The 14974-nt window shown below is 42.3% G+C and overlaps 1 protein-coding gene and 1 non-coding gene across 3 annotated transcripts in view; both read right to left on the bottom strand.

The window, feature by feature from the left end:
- Positions 1–14974, bottom strand: part of TCF7L1 (transcription factor 7 like 1) — a 172290-nt gene that overhangs the window by 98686 nt on the left and 58630 nt on the right. The gene's annotated exons all lie outside the window — the stretch shown is intronic.
- Positions 1620–1723, bottom strand: LOC128585182 (U6 spliceosomal RNA). Its single transcript, XR_008379917.1, has one exon. It is a non-coding gene; the product is annotated as a U6 spliceosomal RNA (small nuclear RNA).

The following is a 14974-nucleotide window of genomic DNA, read 5'->3' as shown; positions in this document are numbered from 1 at the left end:
ACAGTCGCCTAACATGGTTGTTCAGAATGACATTTCTGACTAGGGTGGCATCAACATTCATGTCCAAGAGCCCGGACTTAATGTGTAGCGTCCTGAAAACAAATCCTTAGAAGAAAGGATTGTTTTTTTCAATACAGAAAAGTATCTCTTCAGAAGTTTGTTCCTGGGGTTAATTTTCTGCTAAAATTAAAATATACAACACTGCCAATTCAATGAAGTCCTCCTTATTGAACTATAAATTGTTCGAAGGAAAGTATTATCTCTGGATTCTTAGCCCAAGAACAATGCCTGGCCCATAGGAGGGTACTTAAAGTATGCTGAATGAGAGGAAAGGGCCCCACTTAGTGAAGATTTTCCTGAGTGTGTATTAGCACAAACCCCACTCTCAATCTGGTGTTGGCCACATGCTAGGTGTGAGATTATAGAATCTAAAATGGACTTTTTGAGAAATAAAATGAAATAATGATTTACAAAGAGTACCCATCCTGGAGCCTGAGATTTGGCAGTCAATTAATGGCAAGGATTACTGTTTTATTCCTAAAATGCAGGCAGAACCATAATTGTTTATGTAGCTTTGCACCTACCACCTTAATTGCCTTCTTTCAGAATCTTATCTTAGCATTAAACTCCTAACCCTTTGACACAGTCTGCAGAGCCTGTCCAAGAACCCACACAAAAGATCTTGGTGATAAAAGGGCCACCAACAAGGGAAGGTCAATGGCGTTTGTGTGAAATAACTGCCACCAACTTCCCTACAAGATGGACACAATCCCAATGGGCAAGTCACAGGCTCTGTCCTTGAGCCACATGGGGTCATAGCCCACCATGGCCATTGCCCTAAGCCCCTGCAGGCAGGAAACAGAAGCCCAACAGGAAGGAAGGAGTTAATGGCCCCCAGTTAACAGGTGGCTGTACTTTTCCCTTGGAACTGTCTTTTTTGTCAGTAATAAAGGTCAGCTGTGAATTACATATGACCATCATACAAAGAAATGAGTCAGTTCATGGCCATGGAAGTCTAAAGAAAGCATCCAAGTAGATGATAATCCTTATCAATGAATTGTCAATCCCCAGGACCCAACTAAAGTGACAACATTCAATTTTTACTTAATGCACAGGAGCAGAGAAAATCACATGGGCATTGTAAGAACAAACTATAATGGAATAAAGAATACGGTTGACAAGTATTACGCCTGCTACTCCGAAGTCTTCTATGAATAGACCTGGTATGCACGTGCACACAACCATCTATCTTAACACAAATCCATCACCTCAAGATGCCAAACACTGTGCCTTTAGCTGACAATCGGTCCTGCAGAAGTGAGGTATGTCTGCTGTAGGCAAACAAAGGCTTTTAATATACAGTTTACTGGCCATCCTCAGTTCTAGGCCTGCTCAGCACTAAGATAGAAATTGCGGATCAATAAACTACCTTGTAAGAAGGTATTGTCTGATTTTCTTTTAAAAAATATCTTCATCACTTTTCAAGTTCCAAAAGCAATATACATTTATTATTTTAAAACAACCTGAGACACTACTCAGTTTAATGAAATTCTCCTAATCTCTTTCCATTTCCAAGTAATTTTTTCTTTCTTTTTTTCATTTTTAAGTATGTTGAGTTTAAAAATATGGAATGTTCCGTGAATTTGCATGTGGTGGTTGTACAGGGATCATGCTAATCTTCTCTTTATTGCTCTAATATTAGTATATCTATTGCCAAAGAAAGCACCAGGCAGTTTTCTATGTATAGGCTAAAGAATAAAAAAACTGGGCGGCACCTGTGGCTCAGTGAGTAGGGCGCCAGCCCCATATACGGAGGGTAGTGGGTTCGAATCCCATATACGGAGGGTAGTGGGTTCGAATATGACCCCGGCCAAACTAAAACAACAACAAAAAAATAGCTGGGCGTTGTGGCGGGTGCCTGTAGTCCCAGCTGCTCGGGAGGCTGAGGCAAGAGAATCGCCTAAGCCCAAGAGCTGGAGGTTGCTATGAGTCGTGTGATGTCATGGTACTCTACTGAGGGCGGTAAAGTGAGACTCTGTTTCTACAAAAAAAAAAAAAAAAAAAAAAAAGAATAAAAAAACTAAGTAACACCTTTCACAGTATTTTTTTCTGCTTATAAAGAAAACAAAAAAATAAGTTTCTGCCTATTGGATTAATTTCAATTTTTAAAAAGTCAGCAAAGGCATGGAAAACTATTCATGAAAGTGTCATTTCCAAAGGTCTTTTCTGGATGGCATTTTGACAGGACTTACTAAAATTTAAAATGCTAGCCCACCAGGGTGACACAGGCTTGTAGTCCCAGCACCTTGGAAGGCTGACGCAGAAGGATCACTTGATCGCAGGAGTTGAGTTCAGCCTGGGCATAGCGAGAACCCATAAACAAACAAAAAAATTAAATAATAAGAATGAGGTAAACCCATGTGTACTGATCCGTAAAGGTCTCTGAGATACCCTATTAAGTGGGGTGAAAGAGCAAGTTATCAAATATGAATATCTAAACATGAACATAATCATCTTTGTGTTATAAAAAATACACACAAAAAGGCCAAGGCATGGCAATCTTAGCACTCTGGGATGCCAAGGTGGGAAGATCACTTAAAGCCAGCAGTTCAAGACAGGCTGAGCAGGCTGAGCAAGACCCCATCTCTACAAAATATAAAATCTTAGCCCAACATGGAAGCTGAGGCAGGAGGATCTCTCTCTCTTTTTTTTTTTGAGACAGAGTCTCACTGAGTTGCCCTCGGTACAGTGCCATGGCATCACAGCTCACAGCAACCTCAAACTCTTAGGTTTAAGCAATTCTCTTGCCTTGGTCTCCCAAGTAACTGGGACTACAGGCACCCACCACAATGCTCAGCTTTTTTTTTTTTTTGGTTGCAGTTGTCACTGTTGTTTTTAGCAGGCCCAGGCTGGGCTCAACCCCGCCAGCTTCAGTGTATGTGGCCGGCGCCCTACTCACTGAGCTACAGGCGCCGAGCCAGGAGGATCTCTTGAGCTCAGGAGTTTGAGTTGCAATGAGCTATGATGACGCCACTGCCCTGTAGCCAGGGTGACAGAGCAAGACCCTGTTTCAAAAAAATATGCATATACAAAGTATTACATAGAGGTTGTGTGTGTACATATTCCACCAGCCAGGAAGAGCACACACCAAATAGCTAACAGTTGAAGTGAGGCTAGGCAGAGAGAGGAAGAGGAAGTCAAGGAAGAATTTCATTTTACCTGCACTGTTTGATTTTTTTACTGCCACTAGCATTCCTCTATTCAGTGTAAAAAGAATAACAAGATAAAATCTTTCACCCAGTTGATATATTTGAGTATGGCATGAGGTAGGGGTCCAGCTCCCCCTTCCAAACCATCCCTTCCCTGCGCATGCTGGAGCCGGTTCGTGCTTCTCCCTGATACTTCTCTGCTCTGTTCTCATGTCATTATCCCATGCTCTGGCTTTATAGGATGCTTGGCATCTTTTAACGTTTCAAGCTTTCTAACTTTTTAATCCATTTGGAATTTATTTTCTTTCATCGTATATTTTCTATTTGTTTTAAGTCAGATACAGCTACAGTCTGAACTTGCATTTCAACTACTCTTAGTTATCTAACCAAGAATTGAAATCTTTAAAAATAGGACACTGAGGGCTCGGCATCTGTAGCTCAGTGGCTAGGGCGCTAGCTACATACACTGGAGCTGGCGGGTTCAAACCCAGCCTGGGCCTGCCAAACGACGACAACTACAACCAAAAAATAGCCGGGCATTGTGGCACAGGCTTGTAGTACCAGCCCCTTGGAAATGCTAGCCCACCATGGTGCTAGTCCCATGTCTAGCACCCCTAGGCCCAGCTACTTGGGAGACTGAGGCAAGAGAATCACTTAAGCCCAAGAGTTTGAGGTTGCTGTGACCTGTGACACCACGGCACTCTACCCAGGGCAACATAGGGAGACTCCGTCTCAAAAAAAAAAAAACAAAAAAAACAAATGATGACACTGAGTTGACATTTCATCTGTGATAGGGACATGTGATGTTCTGGTGTTAATATATATATGACATGTCATAAGTAAGTTCTAGCTTTCAAATTTTAGAAATGCTATTAAAATTCACTGAACACTTAAACCATGAAGAATACTCTAACCCCTTGCCCCTCAATTGAAACCTCACAGTATCACAACTTCCTCATTGCTACAGTAAGGGGCTAGAGCATCCAATTCCCATGGTCTGCTCTAATATTCTAGTATAACTAAATTATCTTGCACAGAATGAAGTTGAACTCCTGCTTTTGTGCAGTGATAAAACCTAATGGTATATATAAAAATTAATTCAAAATTGATCAAAGACCTAAAACATAAGAACTAAAATTATCAAACTCTTCAAGGAAATCAAAAGACTAATTGTTCATGACCTGTGATCAGGTGATGGTTGCTTAGATACCATACCCAAAACACAAATGATAACAGAAAATATAGATTAATTAGACTTCATCAAAATTAAAAACTTTTATGTTTCAAAGAACACTATGAAGAAAGTGGAAAGACAGAGTGGGAGAAAATATTTGCAAATCATGTCTCTGATAAGACCAGAGTCTTACAACTCAACAATAAAAAGACAACTCAATTTTAAAGGTCAAAGGACTTGCACAGACATTTCTCTAAAGAAGACACACAATGGCTAATAAGTACATTAAAACGTACAAAGCAGGCTCGGTGCCTGTAGCTCAGTGGCTAGAGCTGGCGGGTTCAAATCCAGCCAAACAACAATGGGTCTGCCAAACAACAATGACAACTACAACCAAAAAATAGCTGGGCATTGTGGTAGGCACCTGTAGTCCCAGCTATTTGGGAGGCTAAGGCAAGAGAATTGCTTAAGCCCAATTATTTTTCAAATAATTTGAAAAATTTACAAACGGCATACGTAGCTTAGAAATATTTATTTTTAATTTTTATATATTTATGTATTTAAATATTTATTTATTTATTTATTTGCTTTTGGGACAGAGTCTCAGTCCATCACCCTGGGTACAGGACACCACAGCATTCTATCCAGGGTGACATAGTAAGACTCTGTCTCAAAAAAAAAAAAAAAAAAAAGGTACACAGCATCATTAGCCATCAGGAAATGCAAACCAAATTATAATGACATACCACTTCAAACACATTAGGATAGCTATAATCAAGAGAGTAGACAATAAAAATTGTCGATAAAGAAGCCGGGAAATGAGAACCCTCTCATACTGCTGCTGGCAATGGAAAACGGTACACTCCCTTTGGAAAACAGGCTGGCAGTTCCTCAAACAAAGTTACGTACAACCCAGCAATTCCACTCCTTCATATTCAGTTGATCCTTAACAACATGGGTTTGAATTCTGCAGATCCACTTAATGTATGGATTTTTTTTTAATGGAAAATTTTGTGGAGATGTGTGATAATTTGAAAAATTTACAAACTGCATATGTAGCCTAGAAATATTTATTTTTAATTTTTATATATTTATGTATTTAAATATTTATTTATTTATTTGCTTTTGGGACAGAGTCTCAGTCCATCACCCTGGGTAGAGTGCCATGGTGCCATAGCTCACAGCAACCTCAAACTCTTGGGTTCAAGTGCCTCAGCCTCTTGAGTAGCTGAGACTATAGGCACCCACTACAATGTCCTCAATGCCTGGCTAGTTTTTCTATTTTTAGCAGAGATGGGGTCTCACTCTTGCTCAGGCTGGTCTTGAACTCCTGTCTTAACACAATAACTAAGAAAATGCCATGAAGGCTATGTTAACCAGTTTGATGAAAACATTTTGAATTGTATATAAAACCAGCACATTGTACCCCATGATTGCATTAATGTACACAGCTATGATTTAATAAAAAAATTAAAAATAAAGTACAATGGAAATAAAAAAAGAAAAAGGTCATAAATGCATAAAATATATGCAGATGATAGTCTATTTTATCATTTACTACCATAAAATACACACAAATCTAATAGCTTATGCTCACACGTACAGACCATATATGTCGCCGTTCACAGTCAAGAGAAATGAAAGCAAACATAAAGATGCAGTATTAAATCATCACTGCATAAAATTCACTACAGTACATATGGTACCACTGTAATAATTTCATAGCCACCTCCTGTTGCTATTGCAGTGAGGCTACATGTTATGGATATCCACTTAAAACACCGAGTGATGTTAATCATCTCTGTGAGTGTTCATCTCTCTAGTAAATTGCGTATCACTGTAAAAAGGAATCTTCACAGTTCTTATGTACTTATCGTCATGTTCAGTACAATACCAGAAACCTTGAATAACACCAGGGGACCCACACTAGTGATGGGTATACTAGTGATGCTGGAGGTGCTCCCAAGAAGCAGAGAAAAGTCATGACACTACATGAAAAAACTGAACTGCTTGATATGTACCATGGATTGAGGTCTGTGGCCCACTGTTTCAGACAATTCATCTTATAAATAGACAATGTAAACTTGCAGTATTGATAAACACCGATTTTCACCCATTAAAGAAAAAAAAAAAGACAGCATTATACATGGATTTTCTCTTCCTTATGATCTTTTTAATGAAATTTTCTTTAGCTTACTTCATTGTAAGAATATAGTATATAATACAAATAACCTACAAAATCTGTTAGTCAAATGTTTATATTATTGGTAAGGCTTCCAGTCAACAGCAGTAGTTCTGGGGGAGTCAAAAGTTATATGCTGATTTTCAATGGGGGGTGGAGGGGTGGTGGTGGTTGGTACCCCTAACCCCCACATTGTTCAAGGATCAACTGCATATACAACTGAAACTGTGTCAGTACAAACCTTATAAACCTCACGGCCGCACTGTTCACAATGATCAAGAATTAGAAATAGACAGTGCCTGTAGCTCAGTGGGTAGGGCACTAGCCGCATACACCAAGGCTGGCGGGATTGAACCCAGCCTGGGCCAGCTAAACAACAATGACAACTGCAACCAAAAAAGAAAAAACAAAAATAGCTGGGCTTTGTGGCAGGTGCCTATTGTCCCAGCTACTTGGAGGCTAAGGCAAGAGAATCACTTAAGCCCAAGAGTTGGGGGTTGCTGTTAGCTGTAAGCTCCCCAAGTGATTCCAGTGAGCAGCCAGGCATTACAGCTCACAGCACTCTACTGAGGGTGACAGCTTGAGATTCTGTCTCAAAAAAAAGAATTGGAAATAACCTAAATGTCTACCAATTGATGAATGGACAAACAAAATGTAGTATATCCACACAATGGGATATTATCCAAAAATTAAAAAAGCATGAATACGATACATGCTACAACAGGGTGAACCCCCAAAGCGTTATGCTAAGTGGAAGAAGCCTGACACAAAAGGCTATGTTGTATGATTCCATTTATATGAAATGTCCAGAATAGGCAGCTCCAAAGACACAGAAAGTAGATTAGTAGATGTGAGGGGCTGGAGGGAGGGGACAAAGACAGTGATTGCTAACAGCCAGGAGTTTTAGGGGTAATGAAAATGTTCTGGAATGAGTGGTGATGGTTGCACAATTCTGTGAATATACTAAAACCACTGAGTTGTACACTTTTTTTTTTTGCAGTTTTTGGCCGGGGCTGGGTTTGAACCCAGCACCTCCGGCATATGGGGCCAGTGCCCTACTCTGTTTAGCCACAGGCACCGCCCAGTACACTTTAATAAAAGGATGAATTGTATGTCATGTCATGTGAATGACTCAATAAAATAAATAGGATACATTTTTTTCACCCATTAAAGAAAAAAAATATCTTGCATAATACTTTTGGAAGTAAGCTAGAATCTTTATATCCAACTGGCATCCCCCAATCAATGGTTCCCAACCCCAGCCGCTCACTCGAATCACTCGGGGAGCTTTTAAAAACACACAGATGCTTGGACCTCCTTCCCAGAGATTATGATTTAATTGGTCTGGGGTGGAGTTTGAGAACTGGTATTTTTCAAAAGCTCCCCAGTTGATTCTAATGTGCAGCCAGAGTTGAGAACTGCTGCCCTAGAATTTGAGCTTTTAAAATAGTCCCTGGTGTTGGTTTAGGTATCTGTCATTTTATCCTTTCTCATAAACATGAGACAAACAAATTTTTTTTTTTTTTTTGTAGAGACAGAGTCTCACTTTATGGCCCTCGGTAGAGTGCCATGGCCTCACACAGCTCACAGCAACCTCCAACTCCTGGGCTTAAGCGATTCTCTTGCCTCAGCCTCCCAAGTAGCCTGGACTACAGGCGCCCGCCACAACGCCCGGCTATTTTTTGGTTGCAGTTTGGCCGGTGCCGGGTTTGAACCTGCCACCCTCGGTATATGGGGCCAGCGCCCTACTGACTGAGCCACAGGCGCTGCCCCATATACCGAGGGTATATGGGAGACAAACAAAATTTTAAATGGCTCATAGTTTCTGGTTGTTAGAACTCAGTAGAACTGGGATTTTATTTTATTGTCTCTTCCACTTTTTTTTTTTTTAAGATCTGCAGATTGCCATTTTATAGACAGAGAATCTTAAAGTCAAAATGGCTAAGACACATCCTGAGGTCAACATTGTGAGCTGGGGCAGGGATCGAATTACAATTTCTTCCTTGGGAACATAACTTGGTTCTTTTTCTTGTTAACTCCCATTTGAACCATCAGAGACCTGGGAATCCCACTCAGCATAGGTGGTAGGGACAGGAAGCACCCTGTTCCTGGCAGAAGAGAAGGAAAAGGCTGGGTGGAAAGGGCAAACTTTCAGGTCCATCTTCTGATTTGATGAAATGGAACCTCCTCCTATTTTTTCTTCACAGGGCTGGGAAGATAAGGTTTTTGTCACGTCCTTATCTCTGGGAAGCCACCCCACAATGCTCACTTACCTGGACCACTACTTGTCTTATTTTCACTATTTTCCCCAAATCTGAGAAACTGACCTCAGTTGCTCATTAGGTTCCCCCGTTCATTTCAGAGCCCCAAAGCTGTTTCTAATTGGCAAAGTCATGGCCAGCAAAAGCTGTTCATTAGTGTACATGTGGGAGGCTGTCCAGGCCTGAAACCAGCTCGGCCCATGGGAAATTCTCCCCAGATTGGGGGCCTCTCCAGGCCCCTGAGATCAGAGGTGAGGGAGCCACAACATCTTTCCCTGGACTCGGGACCCCTTTCCCTCCTTGAGGAACACACCTAGTAGTGATGGTTGAGTTCTAATTCTGTTGAGTAATTGCTCAACAATATTCTATGCAGTTCCCTGGCTCCTCTACCCCACTTTCTCACTCACTCAGCTGTTTTATAAGCTGAATTCTAATCTGAGTTTCTTCACAATGTCGCCTTTCACTAAAAGCTAATAAAACCCCAAATGAGAAATTCAGGAGTAGTGGTGATGCCACGTGACTGTAACTGAAGGTTGTTGGTCAACTTGATTTGGTTTTCAAGCTTGTGCACCATCTGGGGGCTTCAGTCCCCCACCCAACTTTGCAGCAATAAAGAAGGTCTTTGTCTTTCCTTGTCCTGAATGTGAGTCTTGAACCTTTCTGAGGCGGCCTGCAGACGGCTGTATGCAGCCCCAGACAGCCCACTGCACTCTCTCTGCCTGAGCTACTCTCTATCTCCTTGCTCCACGCTGTGGGCAGGGGCACTTGGCTCTGTACACTCAGTAGCTTCCTCTACAAAGAGCCAGGGTGCCGGACTGCCCTGGCTGCAGGCAAGCTCCCCCCCAGAACTCTGTATCACTCCTGCCCCCAGACCAGTGGCCCCACTCCAGCCACTCTGCACATCCAGGAGGCTGCACAAACTCTTAGCATAGGCAAATTTTTCATTAATGAGCAAAATCTCCTGGAAATCTCCAACATAAAAGTCAGATAAATCAAAAAGAAGAACCAAGGTGTTCTGCTGCCCCTTGACACCCACGTGAGTTTTATCAGCCACATCATCTACTAATTTATTTCCAAATTTTGTTTTGATTATAGACGACTGAAAGAAATCTTGATTTCCACAGATAAGTGGCAGCAAATGCTAACAGGCTTCTCGGTAGACTGTCTTTTGATCTTAGGATGTAGTTAAATCAGTGTTTGTTGGCCTTTCTTTCGTTATTGTCTCCCAGGGAGCCTAATGCCTGTTTGTCATTTTGCCTATTTGGGTCTCCCCATCCCCAAATCTTAATACCACAGGTATACAGTGCATCTGTTTAGGAACAGAGACCCTTTGAAAGCCATGCACCACTGTCATAGCGAGATTTTTTTCACCCCTCTTGGGGGCAATACTGACCCCATTGAGAATGTATTAAATCAAGAATCAATAAAATGATAACATCTGGAACAATGGGAAACTCTAACATGGTATTTGCCAAACACTGTTCTAAACAATTCACCTACACGGGATTTACTCATTTAAGCCTTGTAAAAATTATTGTATCCTCATTTGATAGATGAAAAAAAAAGAGGCACAGTTTCAGCATCCATAGCTCAGTGGTTAGGCGCCAGCCATGTACACCAGGGCTGGTGGGTTCGAACCTGGCCTGGTCCTGCTAAACCAATAAGCAACAAAAAAAATAGGTGGGCATTGCAGTGGGCGCCTATAGTCCCAGCTACTTGGAAGGCTCAGGCAAGAGAATCACTTGAGCCCAAGAGTTTGAGGTTGCTGTGGGCTATGACACCACCGCACTCTACAGAAGGTGACAAAGTAAGACTGTCTCAAAAAAAAGAGGCACAGAGACCTTAGACACCTTGTCCAAGGCCACACAGGAGACACGAGACCAAGCTGGGAGGCTTCATATCCTGAACCATTAGGCAATAGTGCTTTCCCACACTGAGCAACTGCTCATGTTTCCTCATCACAAATGCAAAAATCAGACAAGATGCATCCCACATTTGTAATAAATGTGAAGCCACCCATCATGTGACGGTTCCACCAGGCAATGTGTCACACATTAGCAACTGGCCACTGAGTTTCTATGATACCTGAACCAAGACAACCACAGTCATCTGTGAGCATCTGGACAATGGTTTGAGGGGAGACACACATGTGCCTGAATATTTAGCAGAACTGCGCTGAGCTACAAGCTTCCTAACCAATACCACATTTATAAGAAATTCCAACACAGAGAGGGAAAAGGGACTTACATGTCCCAGCTCATGCCACCCTGGCAGTGCCACTCACACACTAGTGGTCCCCAGTATGTTGAACTGTGGAATATTTAATCAAACGTGTTTTATTTGTGTTTCCCATTTTTAGATGTTAGGGATAGAATTTTTCAAAAATAATCAATTCCGACATTTGAGAAATCCCCCTGAAGCACTAGATCCACAGTAGAGAATCTAAAATCACCCCCTGACATTCTAAGACTCTCAGGGCTGACCAAGAGTACTCAGCTCCTACCTTCCAACTCTTTGGTCCACTTCTCTGAGCCTCATGCTCTCCTACCACCAAAAAAACCCATGCTTGGTACCAAGCCAACCCACATCTAGGAGCAACACTAGTTTTGGTGTTTTTTTCTTAATTTTTCTTATTTTTTTTAGAGAGACAAGGTCTTGCTGTGTTGTTGCCCAAGTTAGTTTGGGACTCCAAAGCTCAAAGGATCCTCTCATGTCAGCCTCCCAACTAGCAGGAACGACAGGCACGTGTCCTTGTGGGTGGCAAGGTAGCACTAGTTGCTAAGCCCTTTGGGCCTGAGAGCTACAGCTCTAGTCGTGATTTTTGCCTCTATTTTCAGATAGTAACCCCAACTCTGAACAAGATCACACACGATTGGTCCACACCCCTCGGGTACATCTGAAAACAGGCCACTTTTCTGTCCATACTCCCCACCTCTCCCAGAGAAGGGTGTCCCCTGAACTTCCCTCGAGCATGTGTCCAAGCTTCCTTTCTTCCCATTCACTGATACTTCATTTACAGAATGCCTACTATCTGCCAACAACTGAGGAATCAAAACAAATACATATACAATCATATACTGTTTCTGGTATTACAAAGGAGAAACAAGAGGGGGCCTCACTTAGAGTGGGAGCAGCAAGTGGAAACTGTCTAAGTGAGGAGTGAGGGTAACCATTCACAATCTGCCACCATTCGCAATGTGAAAGCAGGCCAGTGGCCACGGGTGCAGGGGGTGGGGAGGAGGCTCGCTTCTCCTCCCCATTCAAGCAGGCAGCAATAATCACTGCACTCAGGGGTATGTGCTAGGGAGTGGGGATGCTTCGCTGGGTGACGAAAAGCAAAGCAGTAACCCTTTCTCAAGTTTCCCCTATAAATTTGGAATTACATCACCTTCCCCAGTCGAAGGTGGTTATTAAATGCAGCAACCCTGTAGAAGCTGTGGTCTTTGACCTTTTACTACCATGTTGGAATATCCCAGAGCTTTATAAAGTCCTAATGCCTGGGACCTAGCCTGGGCATCCTGAATTGTCCAAGTTCCCTGGGTGGTTCTAATGTGCATCTGGGATGAGAATCACTGCCACAGAACACCAGCAGAGCACTTAGTACAAGGTAAGTGCTCAAAAAAATTGAAGCCAGGTGCGGTAGCTAGTGCCTGTAGTCCCACTACTAGTGCCTGGGAGGCTGAGGCAGGAGAATCACTTGAGCCCAGGAGTTTGAGTCTGGTCTAAGCAACATAAGGAGACCCCATCTCTAAAATTAAAGTATATACATGAGCTGCTACCATTAGTGGGATCTCTAGCCTCTCCCTTCTACACAGCTTTTATAATGCTCAAGCTCCCAATCAGAACATCTTCTAGTCTTTCAACCATTACTCTTGTACTGATGACTTTTGCTACAAAACTATAAAAACTGCTGAATAGTCACATTCATAGAAACAGAAAGCAGAATGGTGGTTGCTGGAGGGAGGCGGACAGTCATTGTTTTGTTTGGGACGCGAATTGATAGATAGAGTTTCCTTTTGGGATGATGAAAAGAGTTCTGGAGAGGAACGGTGGTGATGGTCACAGGACAATTTGTATGCACCTGAACTATACACTTCAAAATGCGGAGAATGGTGAATTTTGTGTTCCATGTTTTACCACAATGTTTTAAAAACCTGCTTAAAAATACTATTTGCTTATACTCAAAATCTCTTTAAATGTTCATAGAATATAAAAAATAATGTTAACTTGGAAATTAAATTTATATTTTTCCACTTCTCAGGCTCTAATCCAGTGATTTTCTGTGCTGTGAGTGCTGTGAGAGGATCTTAGGTGTGCCACAAAAATTTTTAAAAATCTTTAATTAAATTATTTGAGGGCAGCGCCTATGGCTCAAAGGAGTAGGGCGCCAACCTCATATGCTGGGGGTGGCGGGTTCAAACCCAGCCCCAGCCCCCCTCAGAAAAAAAATAAAATTATTTTTGAAAGAAGTTCAAAGCACAGTAACTATGTTCTTTTCTTTTCTTTTTTGTTTTTTGAGACAGAGCCTCAACCTGTCACTCTGAGTAGAGTGCTGTAGCATCACAGCTCACAGCAAACTCCAACTCCTGGGCTCAAGCGATTCTCCTGCCCCTGCCTCCCAAGAAGCTGGGACTACAGGCGCCTGCCAAATGCCTGGCCATTCTTTGGTTGCAACTGTCATTATTATTTGGCAGGCCTGGGTTGGATTTGAACCTGCCAGCTCAGGTGTATGTGGCTGGCACTCTAGCCACTTGAGCCACAGGTGCGGAGCCACTATGTTCTTTTTTTAACCTTTTTATTGATCAACATAATTTAGGGTCCCACAGAAATTTAACTATAGGTTCAAGTGTGCCGTGAGATAAAAAAGATTGAAAAAACACTGATCTAATCCAATAGAAATGCCACACCTATAGGTAAAAACATATGTACAAGTATGTTCAGTAGGGCATGTCACAGTGGGACAAAATGCAATAAAAACCTAAAAGTTCCTCACCTGGGGAACTGTTAAACAAGTCCAGGTCCATCCCGGGAATATCACGCAACCATCAAGAAGAATGAGACAGTCTGTCTAGGTAGACACAGAAGGCTCCAATGAATAATAAACTTATTTGGGGAGAGACACTTAGCCCCCTGGCAGCTGAACTCCTCGAGTTTAGGAGTCCCAGTGCTATACGAATCCTCATGGGAGGCAGGGTCTACCTCCCACTCTGGAAACTGAAAATGCCAGCAACACACTGGTACAGTGTCCTCACCGTTCTGGTTTAGTGACTATTGCAACCATGGTCTGGGTTGCTGCCTGGTTTCCATAGCTTGAGCTTACAGTCTTCCCACAGAAGCTGGAAACCACCCCAATGTCCTTTGAAAAAATTCCTTTTCTGCTTATCTTGGTCAGTTGTTACCTATTGCTTGTAACTAAGAAGGCTACTGATACTCAGACTAGGAAACTGTATAGTTTTTAAGAAAGAAAATAGGTTCTTCTGTGTCTACAGCTAACAGGAGCTGACATTTCTGGACACACACTTACAGGCAGGCACTGTTCTAGGCTCCTTGCATGTACCAACAACCTTACAGGTCTAAACTATTAGTAGACCTCCTTTTACAGATGAGAAAATGGAGGCATAGAAAATGGAGGCAAGGTTACAAGGTTTGTTGGTAGCAGGGGTGGTTGAACCCTGGTGGTCTGGCCCCAGAGTCCATAGTCCCAGCCACCAACCTATACTGCACGTACTCTGAAAAAGGACTTCAAGGAGAAGCATTGTCCACACCTGTCATCTTGTGGGGGGTATGTCTAGAGGACAGGGACTAAAGGAGGCCTCCGATGTGTTCCTTCTGTTTGTTCATCCTTTGCAAGAAGAATTATTCATGTATTACTTTTCAGATAAAGCAGCACTTTTGAAGTGATTAAACTTGAACAGTATTTGCAAACCAAAGGCCCTTGTAACGGAGACTCCAGAGCAATTGGAGTAGCTTTTACCACCACCCATGGGCTTGAGAGGGACTCAGCTCCAAATCTCATGCCAGGGGTTTCTTTGATTCTTTTTTTTTTTTTTTGTAGAGACAGAGTCTCACTTTATGGCCCTCGGTAGAGTGCCATGGCCTCACACAGCTCACAGCAACCTCCAACTCCTGGGCTCAAGCGATTCTCTTG

Source organism: Nycticebus coucang, chromosome 4 (genome assembly GCF_027406575.1).
Source record: "Nycticebus coucang isolate mNycCou1 chromosome 4, mNycCou1.pri, whole genome shotgun sequence".
In the NCBI taxonomy this organism is placed as follows: Eukaryota; Metazoa; Chordata; class Mammalia; order Primates; family Lorisidae; genus Nycticebus; species Nycticebus coucang.
Note: the sequence above shows the minus strand (reverse complement) of the source record. Positions and strands in the feature narration are given on the sequence as shown.